The sequence below is a fragment of the Rhinatrema bivittatum genome, chromosome 4 (assembly GCF_901001135.1).
Source record: "Rhinatrema bivittatum chromosome 4, aRhiBiv1.1, whole genome shotgun sequence".
NCBI classification, from domain to species: Eukaryota; Metazoa; Chordata; class Amphibia; order Gymnophiona; family Rhinatrematidae; genus Rhinatrema; species Rhinatrema bivittatum.
In genome coordinates this window covers 149,417,064-149,432,374 of record NC_042618.1, presented here as the reverse complement: position 1 = coordinate 149,432,374, position 15,311 = coordinate 149,417,064, and positions in this window count along the sequence as shown.

The following is a 15,311-nucleotide window of genomic DNA, read 5'->3' as shown; positions in this document are numbered from 1 at the left end:
AAGCCCCGAGACGTGTGTAAGACCCGGGGTTTGCAAAAAGCGGTGGGTTGTGGGGGGTCCGGGTCGGTCTGGGGGTGGGGAGGGGGCGAGGCTGGAGCCTCCAGGCACAGCGGCCATTTGCTGCTGGGCCCGAGATCGTGTGCCGGCACTCGGCCGGCGTGCGCAACTTGCCCAAGGCAGGCATAACTTGTAAGTTAATTTTTTTAGGGGGGTTTAGTTTAGGGCTGGGGGGCAGGAGAGTTAGGGGAAGAGAATGGAAGGTGGTGTGGGGGGGGGGGGGTAGGGAAGTTCCCTCCAAGGCCGCTCCGATTTCAGAGCAGCCTGGGAGGGAACGGAGGAAGGCAGTGTGGCTCAGCGTGCGCAAGGTGCACAATTGTGCACCCCCTTACACGCGCTCACCCCGGATTTTATAACATGTGCACGGCTGTGCGTGCATGTTATAAAATCAGGCATACATTTGTGCCCGCCGGGTAGCACACACAAATGTATGCCAACGCCATTACTAGTTTTCCCAGTTCATTCCCAGTTTGCCCAGTTAAGAGATAGGACTTCCAACCTGCCTAGGTTATTAGCCTTCCTTTCCCCCTGTTAGTCTCAAAACCCCACTGAGTAGCCCTACTTTTTAAAAATTTTATTAGTAAAGTTATGCAACAGGGGACCCCGGCACACATTTGTGTGCATAAATACTTACGTGCACCTTCCATGTCAAAGTCCCAGAATGCCCGTGTCCTGCCCTTGCTCCATCCAGACCATGCCATTGCCTCACCCCTTTTTGGGCTTTCTCACTTGTGCACATACCAGGAGATATGCGCATACATGGGCTGCATTTCATATTCGCTAGGTACACACTGGCCAGACATACTCGTGTATCTCCCACTTTGGGCGCCCGCAGGGCTTTTAAAATTCATCCATAAATGCATGTACAATAGATCTTAGCTATTCATGCTCTGGATGTGTGCACGTTTTTCCCTAGTCTCAGGGGTATGCATACAAAAGGAATCAACACACTGCAGAATCATAACAACTGAAGGTCAAAGACTTTATGATATTGGCGTCTTTGTATGTTTTCCTTGCAACAACCGATCCCTTAACATTCAGAAGAAACAGCAGAGTCGGAGAGAATATGGAATGCAGCCATAGCTTCATCCACAGGAACAAAAGCTTTGCTGTCTATAAATAAGATGAAAGGTAAAGGTGCGTGATAGAAGTGGGGAAGAACAGTTTCTGTTACTGAAATATGTTTCATCAAATATTTGATATAGTTTAGTCTTGGTCCTGAAGAGGTCCTTAGATTACAAAACCTTTTTCTATGGCAGAGCTTTTCAGAAAGCAGTTAATCATTATTAATTGCTTTGGTTTTCTCTATTCTAATGTGAATTCTGATGCACACGTTTGGTAACAGCACATACAGTGTGACCTTTACAATCACATAAAATTCCTTTCATATCAAATCCTCAAGGTATTTTACTTGTACAAATGCCAGTGCAAAAAGGCAAAACATTAAACTTTTGTTGATTTAACTATTGTTTAAGCAATTCCAGTTTTTGAATTGGAAGGTTGTCCTTGGAAATGGTGCTATGATCAGGAAGGTCATATCTTCCAACCTGCTAATGAGAGAGACATTAGTTTTATTTTTATTTTTCAGACAGAAAAAGAACATTTTAAGTAATTCTAGGCTCTAATATTAATATCTCATTAATGAGTGATGCTATTGAAATCTGTGGAGGTATCTTATTTAAGAAGAGTTGTACAACAGGGTTTCACCTTTGAGAACTGCGAATTTGAGGGGCTGTGAAAAGCTTCATTCTGTTTATTAACTGGGAGTAAAATATCCTTTTTTTTGAATCATATTGCTGTTGTATAGAAATTCATTAAAAGCTATACCTGAGATCATGGGTAATAATTGATTTTGTAAATAATAATGCATAATATACAAAAACTGAGCTCAATTATGATATAGAAAAATGCCAAACAATTATTTATCAACTTTAGCAAATAATCATATCCTATGTTTAAAAAAATGCAATATATCTATCCCATATTTATTTATTTATTTATCTATAAAATGTATTAATCGCTTTACAATTTTATAATAACATTTCCAAAGCAATGTACACATATGGCAACAAAAATTATGCAAAACATTAAAATAACCCAGAAAGTTAAAACAAATAGTATAACATTTTAATAGCCATCCCAGAATAACAGCCCTAAAAGGTACCCGCCTCCACCCCATTACAAAAGTGCCATATTTAAAACTGATACCCTATATATATCTATCTGATTTTAGGATTGTTCGCTGACATCACCAACCTCTTAAGCTTAAGTAGCTTTCCCAGAGAGTTAATTCGTAAGAGCCGTCTTCATCAGCCAAGTTTTTACTTTGCATCAAAATTTCATCAAGTCCAATTCTTCTCTAACCTCCAATGGAAGACTGCTCCATAATTTAGGAACAGACATGGAAAAGGACCGGTTTTAAAATCTTACCTAACAGAAACTTTTTACTGATGAAAGTTGCAATTGTAAGCCATATTGGGAGCAAGTAACTCTCAGTGGGCATTTCCAGGAAATCCTATTCCACAAATGAGAGGGTCCTTGTCCTTGAAGGATCTTAAATGCGAGGACCAAAATTTTAAATTTGCACCTCAATTTAACAGGCAACCAATGTAGTTTTGCCAATAATGTTGCTGCTGATTCTCACCTAGATCATCCCAGGACTAGCCTAACTGCCATATTTTGGACCACTTGGAGCCTCCGAATTAAGTGACCATGAAGCCCCCAATATACAAGATTGAGGTAATCTAAAATTGCTAAAACTAGTACATACACCATCACCTTCAATGCCTTTAAATTAAAAAAAAAATTTCAGTTGTCACACTAGTCTCAATCTACTGTATTCAGAATTCAAAAGTGAATTAATTTGGCTTTCCATGGACTACTCTGAACTCAGCATAACCCCAAGTGATTTTACATCAGTGCCAGCAATAATTAACTGTCTTTCAAATTCAACTTGAAATGTATCCTGACCAATACCCACATGCAATATCTCTGTTTTACTGACATTCACCGCTAAGAAATTATCACCCAACCAATTACTCACAGTTTTTAAGCAGTCACTAGGTAAAGAAAGGATCCGTTGAGGATCCTTACCCAATGAAACAACAATTTGCATGTCAGTCTGCATAAATAAAGAGCGTATGAGAGCACCCAATGGAGATAAGAGTGGGCATAAAGAAGAACCTTGGGGCAAATTCCACTCTACCAGATGTAGTGAAGAATAATGACCCTGAAAAAACACCTCTTGACTCCTATCTGCTAAAAAACTAGTAATCCACTTTAAACCCAAACTCTAATCCCAAAGATTGGCAGCGGGCAATTAGAATTTCATGGTCTACCAACTCAAATGCACTAGACAAATCCAAAAATACTAACACAGCACATCCATCCCTCTATCTAAATGAGGCAGAACAGATGCAACCAAATCTACCATGATTGTCTCCGTACTTCCACTTTTACGGAAACTGGCCTGAGTTGGATTTAGTTTCCCTGCCCTTTCCATAAAATCTGACAATTGACTGGTCACTATCCTTTCTAAAACTTTAGCTACAAAAGGGAGATTGGCAATTGGTCTGTAATTAGTACACAGTCTTGGATCCAATTCTTCCTTTTTCAAAATGGGGGTTAGCATGCATTTTTTTAATGAATCAGGAACTAACACTTCTGCCAAAGAAGCATTAACCACAGTTTTTAACCCCCTCAGAATCTGTTCTGGCAGAAAACTGATGAGATAAGATGGACAAGGAACAAAACAACATTTTAATTTCTTCACACAACTTACTACAAATTTGGTTTCCACTAGAGAGAGAGTATCAAATGAATTAAAAGTTTCTCCTTCACTAAAATTGTCCCCTTCCTGATGATTATTAAAGATGGCACCAATTGCCATCTCCCCAGAGTTTGACTGAAAAGGCACATTTTCTATCTTATCTACCTCAGTTACTTCTAGAGCCAAACCATTCCCAGAAACCCCTAGATCCAAACATTCTACTTTCATTTTAATTAGAGGGTCCCTTAACCTATGAATCTTATCCTCGAAAAAGAAATTTAGGGACTCACAGTTAGGTTTGTCCTCATAAGCCAAATTACATCCTGCATCCTTCCCATGAGTGTACCAGCCACTTTGAAATAGCTTTGGAATCATAATTGGCTTTCTCAATGGAATCAGGGTTATAATCTTTTTTACTCTGAAGTATTTTTTTAAAGAGCAAATCTAACTTGTGTCCCTTTTCATAAGTCCCCTCTTGTACCAACTAGGAAAAGACCACTATTACCTAAACAGGATAAAACATGTTGAACTTTAACAAAATCACAACTAACAGCATGTAAATTAAAATCACCCATTAGCACCAGATAGCAATATCTCAAGGCAAGACCTAAAATTACTTCCAGGGTAGCATCAATCTGAGATTGAATTAACCCAGGTGGACAATACCATAATGAGACATAAATAGGAACCTGAAATTCTAACTTAATTAGTATACTTTCACATGATGTTACTTGGTCTAAAAATATTCTCCAGAAACACAAATGTACTTTTTTAATGCAGAATTTTAGATTAGCTCCCACTTGAAATCATATAATACATTATCAATTTCATTAAAATATACATAAGTGGAATCCTCATCTTTCTTTTCTTTCCAAGCCAATAGGAAACATCAGTTTCTCATCATCCATTGTCTGGTGCTATCCACCCTTAATTTGTGGCCTGTTCTCATTCTTTCCTTCTTTCAAACATCATTTAATTTCTTATTGCTCTTTCCTCTCTTCATAATTGTGTTCTATCACTCTCCCGTGTCCCCTATTTTTTTTTACCTTTTATGACCTTGACCCTCTTTAATTATCTATATAGCAAATATCTGCAGAAAAATACCAAATGTTCTATCCAGTCTGCCCAGCAAGTTGCTTGTGATGGCAACTGCGGCTTTCTACAGGTAACCCTCATGTATTCTACTAAGGGTAGTAACTGTCAGTCCATGCAGGTTTCCCCCAAGCCTGCTGTTAAAAGAAATAACTTTTGCTCTGTGTATATTACCCCTAAGCCTTCTATTAAGGGTAGTAACTGCTGCTCTGTGCAGATTGCCCCCAAGCAGAAATATTGCATCTAAAGTTAATATAGGTTACCCTGTTTCTTCATTTCTATCTTCTAGTCTCTAGGGATCTGCAGTGCTTATCCCATGTCCTTTTGAATCCCATTACTGTTTTCATCTTTACCACCTCTTCTGGGAGGGTATTCTAGTTATCCACCATCCTCTCTGTGAATAAATATTTTCTGATGATGTTCTCAGTCATCTCCCTTGGAGTTTCATATCATAACCCTTAGTTCTACTATGTTCTTTCCAATGGAAAAGATTTCAGATATATGTATCATATCTCCCCTGCACCTCCTCTCTTCTAGGGTATACATATTTAGATACTTCAGCCTCTCCTCCTAGGTTTTCCAATATAGACCCCCCACACCATTTTGGTTGCTTTTCTCTGGACTGCTGCCATCCTGTCTTTATCCTTTTTGAGATACAGTCTCCAGAATTTAACACAATACTCCAGATGAGGCTTCACCAAAGACCTATACAAGGGCATTATCATCTCCTTTTTCCTGCTGGTTATTCCTCTCTCTATGCAGTCCACCATACCTTTGACTTTAGCCACTGCCTTGTCACATTGCTTTGTTGTCTTCAGATCCTTTCTTCCTTTTGACTTTTTGCTGTCATTATTTCTTTCCTCATCTTCTTCAGCTTTACCAGATATTCTTCCCTGCGTTCCTCTTTTTGGGTTCCTTTGTATTTCTTGAATGCTGATCTTTTTGCCTTTGTTTTTTGCCACCTCTTTGAGAACCAAATTGGTTTAATTTTCCCCTTACTTTTGTTTGCTTTACTTATATAAAGATTTTTGCCTTAGTAATATCTCCTTTTAATGTGGTCCACTGTTAATCCACTTCACCCATCTTTTCCCAGTCTCCTATTTCCTCATCAAGGTTTGTCCCCATTTTACCAAAGTCTGTATTTTTGAAATCCAAATCTCAGATCTTTGAGTGACTTCCATCTCTCCTGGTTGCTATATCAAAACATACTGTCTGATGATCACTGGTACTCTGGTGAGCAACTACCCGGACATTAGAAAAATTATCCCTATTTGTGAGCACTAGAAAGAATATCGCTACTCCCCTCATTGGTTCCATCACCATATGTTTGAGCATAGTCCCTTGAAGGGCATTCATAATCTCTCTATTTCTTGCAGATTCTGCAGGAGGGATATTTCAATCCATACCAGGTAGATTAAGATCTCCACAAACAACATGTCTCCCTTTCTTCCTATCTTTTGGATGTCCTCAGCCAGAACTATCCAATTCTTCTATCTGATTTGGAGGTCTGTAGACTACACCAATTTATTTATTTATTTATTTAACAGTTTTATATACCGACCTTCATAGTAAATAACCATATCGGATCGGTTTACAATTAACAAGAATAAAAAATTGGGGTAACTATTCAAGTAAACGAAAGATAAACAGTAAGTAGGAATGAGTCAAAGTTACAATCAACAGGGAAGAGAACTTGGAAGCTTGAAACAAGCTGGAAAGAAGATAAGGTAGGAAATAAATATGAAGTGATGCCATAGGGCGTACGGGTTAAAGCTTAATGGTGCTTTAACCTGGGAGAGTCAGAGTCCATTCGTGAGTATAATCATCATAACGGGTAAGCGTGAAGGACAACTAGTGATTGTCTGGTGGGTCGGTGAAGGCTTGGTGAAAGAGCCAGGTTTTAAGTCTTTTTCTAAAAGTTAACAGGCAAGGCTCCACTCTGAGACTTGAAGGGATGCTATTCCAGATAGATGGGCCAGCTATCGAAAAAGCTCTGTCTTTGGTCATCGAGAGGCGTGAAGCTTTAGTAGGGGGAAATTTCAGGGTGCCTTTGAGAGTATCTCTAGTTGGTCTGTTAGAGGAGTGGAGTTTGAATGGGATTTCCAGGTCGAGTTGAAGATGATGATGGATAGTTTTATGAATTACGGTGATTGATTTGTATAGAATTCTGAAATTAACTGGTAACCAGTGTAGGTTCCTGAGGATGGGAGAGATGTGTTCGCTGCGGCTGGTACTGGTCAGCAATCTCGCAGCCGCATTTTGTAACATCTGCAGTGGTTTGGTAGTGGATTTGGGAAGGCCTAGGAAAAGGGCACTGCAGTAGTCTATTTTGGCGAACAGTAGCGCTTGGAGGATTGTCCTGAAGTCGTGGAAGAATAAGAGTGGTTTAAGTCGTTTTAGAATCTGTAATCTGAAGAAACAGTCTTTGGAGGTTGTGTTGACCATTTTCTTAAGGTTTAGACGATTGTCTAGTATTACCCCAAGGTCTCTAACCTGCTTGCAAGTAATGTGAGAGATGTGTGGAGATGTAATTGGAAGGACCATCTTTTTTTTATTTGACAGCCCACAGGACAGGATTCAGGATTCAGGATAGGACCTCAGGATCCAAGACTCAGAGCAACTCAGAGGAAGGACTCGGAAGGACTCGGAGGAAAGACTCGGAGCTTAGAACATGAAGCTTAGAGCATTAAAAACAAGGATCTTCCAGAGACTTGCGCTGCCAGCGAGAAGGACATCTGGATACGAGATCATCTGGACAAAGGACATCAGGAGAATAGGACGTCTGGAACATCAGGAGATCTGGAGAACAGGACATCTAGAACATCAGGAGATCTGGAGAAAAGAACAACTGGAACATCAGGACATCTGGAACTTGACCAGATGGAGACACAGGATCCGACGAGAGACCAAGATGAAGACAAGGAATTTCCACGAAGAACAGAGTGCCTAGGAGAAGCTGAGATGACGAAGAGTCCAGGAGCAAACTGACTCCTTGCAAAGCCAACGAGGAAGTGAAGAAAGGCCCTTCTTATAGGGCTGAAGAGGAACACCCATGATGACATCATCAGGAGGGGCCTTGGGACACTCCCACCATGGGCCCTTTAAGAATTGGAAAGAGGCGCAGCCACGTGCCTAAGGTAGGACCCTGGAGAGCAGCGTTCTGCCGTGGCTCAGAGCAAGAGCAGAACTAGGCCGCAAACCCCGGACCAGTGACGCTGGAGGCGGCTCCCTGCCGCAGAAGGAGAAAGCGACGTCGGCAACCTCCAGGCCGCATGAAGGCTCCCTGCCGCCGCACAGCTAGAGGAATGGGGCGGCCTCCAGGCCTCTCGGCTGCAAGGGAAGAGACAGCGGCTCCAGCTGCGTGGAGAGTGTGTGGGCGGCCTCCAGGCCATGAAAAAAGATAAAAAGAAAAAGGTGAGAGGCTGCCACGGGCGGAATCATAACATGTGTCATGCAGTTCTATGTATCCATCTTATGTATGTGATCATTTTCTCATTCCATTCATGGTCTTTATTACCCTATCCTTATTTTCACCTATCTCTTTCACTAGGAATCCTTGTAATTTGTATGATAATAAATTCTTTCAATTTTCCATCCCATTCTCAGGAATGGAAAATTATGTCCCCTATATGCAACACTCTAATTTCTGTTTTTCTATATTTTATCTATATTGTTTACCTCTTTTGTTTCCTCTTGCATTTTCATATCTACTATACCTTGCTGACTTCTTCCCATTTATGGCTGCGTCTTACATTCTCCACTTTCAACATCACTTACTCTGATAAGCCAAGATGCACTGGAAATGGACTTGTGACTCTCTTGACTTTTCTATCAAGATTATTATTCTGCTTTCTTACCCATTCTATGACCAAATCACAATATTCCACACATATCACTAAATAATCCTCTTGATTATTCTTTCTTCTATAAATATAATACCCTTAGGGGTAAATTTTCAAAAATGTACACACAGAAAAATTAGCATATATGCACATCTGTGTGTATTTCAGATTTTATAAACAGGCAACATATGACGTATATGTAGCTTTATGCATAAATATATGCATGAAAAGTGGGCATATTGGTGCATGTTAGAGCATTGCTTACACCTATACATGTAAATTGCTATTTTAAAAGTGATCTATGTGCATGCATTTGGCAACTTACTTGCATAATTGTATACTTGCTAATTATCTTACATATGTAATATCTACCTTGTTTATTGGGTTGGAGGTCTGGGTGAACTGGAAGGGTAGCAGTTCAGGCTAAAGAACCAATAGGGTCTCAAGAACCTGGAGAAGGACTGAGTGAACTGATAGAGGAATCTGAAAATAGGTGCCTTCATTTACACATGCATGTTTGAAAATATACCAACTTCTGTGCGTAACTGGGCATTATACATGCACAAGTCTTTTTTTTGCACACACTTGAAATATACATACACATATACTAAAAATTGATAATAAATATATGCGTATATATTTTGTGCATATGACCACTGTAATGTAGTGGTATAAGCGTATTTTTTCCACTTAGGTATGTGCAGAGGTGTTCTATTAATGGCATAGCAACAGACTTCATGCCTTCAGGGACTTTAAGAGCCCTTTCAGGGTTTCTCCTTTTAGTTTTCAATGTAGGCAATACCTGGACTAGATGTGCTTGTCCCTGATCATAGGAGTCTTCAGTTATCCCATGTCCAGAAGGTATATCTTGGATGTTTGGATGTTTGGATATCTTGGATGTTTGTATATCTTGGATATCTTGGATATTTGTATATCTTAGATGTTTGGATGCTTGGATGTTTGGAAAGTAAGGAATATATGGATGCTGAAATCATCAACAGAAGCCTTCACTATTATTCATTGTACCTGATTTTGTCTCCCTAAGGAAGATCTTTATTCAGCAACAAACTATCTCTTAGGAATTTTTAAAAGCCCTATGTATTACCATATATCTGTCACATAGTTTCTACAGGGTGTATGCAATTTTATGTAACCTACAATTCTGAATGGTATCTTTTAGGGATGCGCATTCATTTGCGACGAAAAAGGAAATAGAGACGATATTTCCTATTTTGACACGGTTCGGTGGGTGACGAAATGATAAGAAAACCCACAAAATTTCGAGTGATTTTCTTATCATTTTTTGGGGGGGGAGAAAGGGCACATTTTTTAAGATGGCACTGGCCGTCCATTGCTCCTACCCTGTGACAGAGGCTATCCAATGGCACCAATAGCCCCTGTCACACAGTAAGGGGAAAGGGCCATTGGCGCCATGTTGATTTCTGGCAGCCGACAACCCAAGAGCAGGAGATCGCTCCCAGGACCCCCGCTGGACCACCAGGGAATTTAGGCAAGTTTTGGGGGTGTCGGGAGGGTGGGGGGTTGCAATTAATTAAATTTGAAGGGTTGAGGTGGGTTTGGGATTTTTTTTTTTAAACCCCGTTATAATTAATTAAATTGGAAGGGTTGGGGCGGGTTTCGGATATCGTTTTGGAGTCAGCCGAAATAAAATCGTCCCAAACCGCGGGAAAATGAAATTTCCCATGGCGGGCCGATAACGAAGGGCGAAACAAAAGGTTCGGCCAAATCATATCTTTAGTATATTGTTTGGATGTGAAGCAGCTGATGGAAATTACAGTTCTGACTCTGCTTCAGGTGATAACCAAGTTCTGAAGAGTGGCTGCAAATAGTGCAATGTGAGAGTCCTTATGGATTACAGGTGATGGTGGAGGGTGAGGGGCGAGGTCATGGAAACAAAAAGGAGTCCCTGATAATTCATGCTGGGAGCTTTTGCGTGAAAGAGTTCAAATAGAGTATTATCTTACATGTCTCATAGAATGCAGGGCAAACCAGTCTTCTTACAAGAAAAGCTCCATTGAAAGGTGAGTCTTTCTGACATATAATTGTGGGCAAGTCAATGAAGAGAATTGGCAATGGGAATAGGGAGCCTTGTGGAGGTAAGCTGGGCACCTCCAGGGAGGATAACATGTGAGCAAAGAGAAGATGAGACTTGGTATAATCAACACATCAGACTCTTGTATTAATGCAAGGAGGCCTTCATCTCTTTGGAGGCTGAATGATTTTGTGTCTTTTCATTCTCATGTGCAGCTTTTGGGACATTGAGGTGATTTAGTCAAACTTGCTGCAACAGCCAGCTTGAGGTGAATGGAGCTCCTATCAGGCATGATATATATGACACTTCTTCTCTATTGGAAGTTAAGCTGTAGTAGAAAGGGTTGCTTCATGTGTGCGCCTTGTTTCCCTATGCTGTGCTTTTAGTAATGTGAAGGCATTCTAGATTTTTACCCTCTATAGAGTAAACTCATGCTTGTGCTTGGCTGCACTTACATCTATGGCCCTTTGGAGAGGTAAGAGGTAGATATTGACTTCAAACTCTGAAGTGTTGTATCCCTTACAGGTTGGTCATTCGGGGGATCTAAGTATAGAATGCACACCCAAGTAATTCCATATGACCAGCTATAAGGGTAGATGAGTGGAGGATAGAGAGTAATGGACTGAGCTATATAGTAAACTATTTGCATGACAGTGTGTGGGTGAGAGAGTGATTGCAGTTGGCTATCCTGAAAGGGACTTAAGTTGGGGTGGGCCTGGACCTTAACATGCATCAAAAATAAATGATACACACAGATTATTAACAATAAAATAACTTTTCTAAAACTTTTAAAAATAATTTTAGACTATGTTTAAAATTTAAAACATTGGGAAATAGGTGAGGAAATCTAAGTATTCAATTATTTACAAAAAACAAAAAGACCCCGGATCATAGAAGGCTCGGTTCTGAGAGGCCTAGAGGGCTGATGGTTCTGGCTGTGGCCTCATTGTCATCAGTTTAAGAGCTGCTGTGTAGCCCTCTTGAGCACTGGAGGGTCACTCCAAAACTGCCATCATCTTCCTGAACTCAGCCTGCAGCCACAGAGTTCTTCTCCCATCCTCCCTCAATGGCATTTAGAGTCCCAGCCTCTGGGCCAAGAGCAGGGATTCCTACACCTATGGTAGCTTTAGTTGCCAAGGGGCACTGCAGAGGATCAGGGTGAGGTCCTGGATCCAAAAGGGAGAAGGCCCTACAGTGAAGGGAAGAGGGCACCATCTGCTATAGGCCCAGGTCCTCCCATGGGGGGAGAGTGGCTACTGTGCTGCTGCTGGTACCATAAATGGTGGTGGTGGTGGTGGTGGCTGTAGGTCCCCAGCAGGCAGCACAGCTGCTGCAGCAGTAGAAGGGAACAGGAGCTTTTCATCTTGATCTTCCTCTTCCTCCTTAGAGCTGGTGTTTTCTGTGAACAGAGCAAAAAGTGTATGTGAGGCCATCAGTTGGTATGCTCTAGCGTATGATATGCAGCATCATGCAAACCATTAGAGGGCATTGCACTTTGAGATAGGTGGAAGTAATATGATATTCTCCTATTGGTGGGACTGTGATGCCAAGTGATAAGGACTAGCCAGAGAACAGACTCCATGCATGACTCTGGCAACAATTTGTATAAGTTTCTTTATTGTTAAGCAATAGTAAACAAAACAAGTTAGCTGGTTTATGCAATTCAACAAAGTAATTGTAACTTACAGTTTGAATTCTCAAGGCTTCTGTTTCTCTCCCTGGTCTTTCCTCATCTCTCTGGCCCTGGTGTCTTATCCCCAGTTGCCGTGATCCACCCTATCCCAGAATGCCTTGCTGGGTTGGAACTTAAGGAGGACCGGTATAGAAAGCTGTACCCATTCCTTTAAGGTGTTCTGAAGGCATTCCTAAATGCTCCCTCACATACCCTCCCCCTTAGCTCAGCCTTCTCAGGCTGGGCATTCAGCCATGCCTGGGCAAATTCCTGGCTCTTCCTCAATGGTGACCCACCCCTGGATGGGCTACCCTAATTCCCTGTGAGCTGGATTTACAGGGATATAAACAGGGAGCAATCACATTGCATCCCAAAATAATGAGGTACGGGAGCTCAGGAAGGACTCCTGCTTCCATAATGGCTTGACCTGCCATGGTCATCAGCAGAACCTGTTTGGTTAAGTATTCCTATATGTTCCCTTGTATGCAGGTAAGTGTCTCATTTTTCTTGTGATGGATGCACTCTTTTTGGAGGAAGCCCTCACGAATGCGAGTCTTGCCAGATCTTGAATACACCAATACTTGGGTGGGGACTTCATCCAGTTCCACCTGGATCACGAACTTCTTGCAACGCTGATGATGGATATCAACTAAACTACAATTTTTTAGCTTTGTGAACATGTTTGCCCACTCTTATTCCCATTTTTCAATCTCATTCTGGGGCTCTGTTATTGCCCCCTTCTCTTTCCTGCACTGTTGTTCCAGCTTGTGCTTGCACTCCAAGTTGTCTAACCATGGACACTCTTCGACTCAGCTTTGCCTTTAGTCATTCTACTCGAGGGCTCTTTATTTTTGGCATTTCTAAATGGGCAGAGTCCCTCCTGATGACCATTATCTGCACATAGGGCACAGAAGGAAAAATGGTCCAAAGTTTCATTCCTGGGGTTTCTTGAATTTCTTGAGGTACTTTTCTTCTTCTACGATGAGGATTTTTCCTGCTTTGGAGTTTTTCTTTTATCCCCAGAGACTTTACAGTCTAGTGTTGGCTAGGTCACTAAACTGATGTCCATAAATTCAGGCCCTTAACATTGGCAGTCCCTTGCTAAATGACCTTTCTGACCACAGTTAAAGCACATGTGGCCTGGTACAGAAGATGAGTTCTTTGCTTCTGAGGGATGCTGAGAAAAGCTTCACTCTCTATGCTTTGCCAGGAATTTTGTGCATGCTGGCTTTCTAGTCTCCTTACCACAATGGGCATTAACTACGCTTGGTGGAAGGTGTCTGCCACTTCTAGAGTTCTTTTTCCAACATGAGCCCTGTGTGATGGCAGACCCAATTTCACATAGGCCAGTCAAGTTAGCTAAGTATGTATTCCAATTGGCTTTGGGCCAAGCCAAAAGTTGGGAAGTCCTCTCAAAGTTTCTCAGGAAGACCTCTGGGTCCTCACCTACCTTCATTTTAAACAGGATGTGAGGCAACAGATTTGCCTTGGTTAAACTGGACACAGTGGTCTGCATGGCCTGTGCTACCTGAGTTAACACTGCGGTTTGCTGCACAAATTGTTCTCCAGCTCCTGCTGCTGGTCAATTTGAGTTTGCATGGTGAAATGCACTTATTGCTGCCCTATAGCAAGGATCTGGACCATTTGCTCCATCTTCCTTACTTTCAGAGCTACTTCCACACTGGGTATCTCTCCGGATAGGAGAGTGAGAGAAAAAAAAACTTCTGGCCTGTTTGGCCCTGACTCACTGCTTGACCCCTGACTGTGCAAGCAGGGCTACCCTCCCTTAGCTCCCTCACAGGGACACGTATGAACTATAGGGGGTGGCAGGTCAATTGATAAGCTTCAAATATATGGAACCTTCTATACAGCTGTGTGATGCCTAAGCTAGTGATAGAGGTCTAGAAGTAGGCTGTGTCTTGGTAGTTTGTGTTGGAGTGTCCCCTTGATTGCAAGCCATCACGGGCCAAGATACAGCCCCAAGTCTATGGGTCTTTCTTAGATGTAAGGCATAGACATTCCCTGGTAAGATTTTTTGGAGTAGATTCTACCATCCAGTCTAGTATTATACCAGGCCTATAAGTTCATTACAAGTAGTGATTCTTGACATTGCTGCCATGTCCCAAGTAAATGTGCAATGAGAGTTTCTTGAAGTTCTAGGTAGAGACAAGATCATGTTGAGTGACAGGACCATAATGGGACCTGTGATGGAAGCAGAAAATAGTCAGACCATCTTGACATCTTCCTGATGGCCAAGTAATAAACTTACCTCTGGCCTCATCCTGTCTGGTACACAGCTGATCCAACTACTCCCCTCTTGGGCCTTCTTCTGAAATTCCTTAATCTATACAAAGAAATAGGAATACATAGTTTATTGTTCAATGTTGCTAACTGCATGATCTCTTTGGTATGTTTCAATTTTGTCTACTGTGTTTTCCTGACCCCTGGTCAGAAAATAGACCAGAACAGGATCAATCCCAGATTAGTCAAGGTACCCAATTTCAGAAGGAAGATAGCAGGCCAGTCCAGCCATTTGAACAACCCTATTCAGATGCAATATCATTGAAAAGGGAAGAATCTGGGACTATAAATAGCACACAGCTTTGGGGGTGCAAGTTTAAAAACAAGACTGGCTCAAATCTCTCCCTTCTGAAACAGGGACCCTGGTCTACTCTGCAATAAGAGCCAGCAATAAAACCTGAAACATGCCCTGAGGATATTCTTTCCCTTACTTGGGCCTTTACTGTACCAATGATCTTTGTCTAAAGTTGTCCCTTTTTATCCTGCCCTAGTATTTCACTCTTTCTGTATTCTTCAGCAACACAT